Source organism: Pollachius pollachius (genome assembly GCF_949987615.1).
Source record: "Pollachius pollachius genome assembly, chromosome: 1".
NCBI classification, from domain to species: Eukaryota; Metazoa; Chordata; class Actinopteri; order Gadiformes; family Gadidae; genus Pollachius; species Pollachius pollachius.
In genome coordinates this window covers 40,558,843-40,560,354 of record NC_136934.1, presented here as the reverse complement: position 1 = coordinate 40,560,354, position 1,512 = coordinate 40,558,843, and positions in this window count along the sequence as shown.

The following is a 1,512-nucleotide window of genomic DNA, read 5'->3' as shown; positions in this document are numbered from 1 at the left end:
CTTGGTTTGTAAAGTATTTATGGCAATTCACTTTTATGTTGTCCAAAAAACTATGTACTGACCAACACACATTGATTATAAAAAGCAAATGTGCTATATTGCCATTGTTAATATTTGCGGTAGGCACAGGCAAGCTAAATGCTCTTCACCAGATTCAGTGCTACATAATCATTTTGCAAAATTACTCTGATAACGGATGTTTTAGTGAGGCCAGGAGTGACAGCTATGATGGTTTGATCACCAACATCGGTGATGCCCATTAAGGAGTTAGGTGTCTATAGACACCTTGCTCAAGGATACCTACAGGACTGCAGCCACAGGGGTTCGAACCCAGTAACTTTTGCTAAGAGATGAACCCCTGATTCACTGCACTTTCCTGGCTCCTTGTTACAGTGACATGTTATGCAAGCAGTATATTGCACAAACTGTTAGTCAGTGTGTTTTTTACAATCACTTCCTGGCGGGGCCTTTCTTAATCAGTATGTAGGACAAGTGACAGAACATGCAGCTTGATAAAGTATGCATTCGTATTTCACTGTTCATTTTCTTCCATTTCAGCCAATAATCTGTGTGATAGCCTGGCATTATGTGAAATTGTGGCAGAATTGAGAGGGATATTGTGAGATTTGTTAAAGAAAGTCATCCATAAATTGTATCAGAGTCATAAGTCCAGACGGTAATAGGCTTCGATGTCTAAATCAAATAGACTCACCAGGACTAACGGGCCAGAAAATCATTATACAGGGACAGGTATTTTGCAATGCAGAGTAAGGATACAAAACACACCTGCCATTCTCGATATTTGCTATTGTATTAATTTGCAAAACAATACCCTAAACACTTCATACAGAACCACTTTCTGGGATAATTCGATTGCTGCAGATTCTTGCCGAGCTCCCTAGCGGCAGACTTTGTTGCCTGGTTGTTTCAGCAAGGAAAACAAGCCTTCCTTAACCTGGGGCTGTGCCAACAAGTACCCAGATGGTTCATTTAAAAACCATGAAAATTGCATTATATGTGTCTTGCTGTACATGTTTCATAAAACGGCTTAGGTTACCCCCCCCCCGCACCACCCCTCGTTCTTTCACCCCCTCTCCCCTGCCCTAATTCTATCCATGCATGTGCATACATGCACACACAGAAACACACACGCACACACACACACACACACACACACACACACACACACACACACAGACACACACACACACACACACACACACACACACACAATCATATACAAGGCCCCTTAGGTCCATGATATCGACCGGAGCCTCAGCTGGTTGTGTGCCTGCTCATACATCATAACACTGAGGCGGTTGGTGCCGTTCATACCCAGCTCACCTCCATATGCCTGAATTCCTGGGACAAAAACAAGAAAAACAAACAGATGTGAACACAAAAAAAATAGAAGCAATAATCCATTTCCTGCACCGCTACTTTGTAATGGCCTCCTGCTGGGACCCCTGTAATACAAAGGCCAAGTTCCCTACCTGTTACCGTAGCAACCGA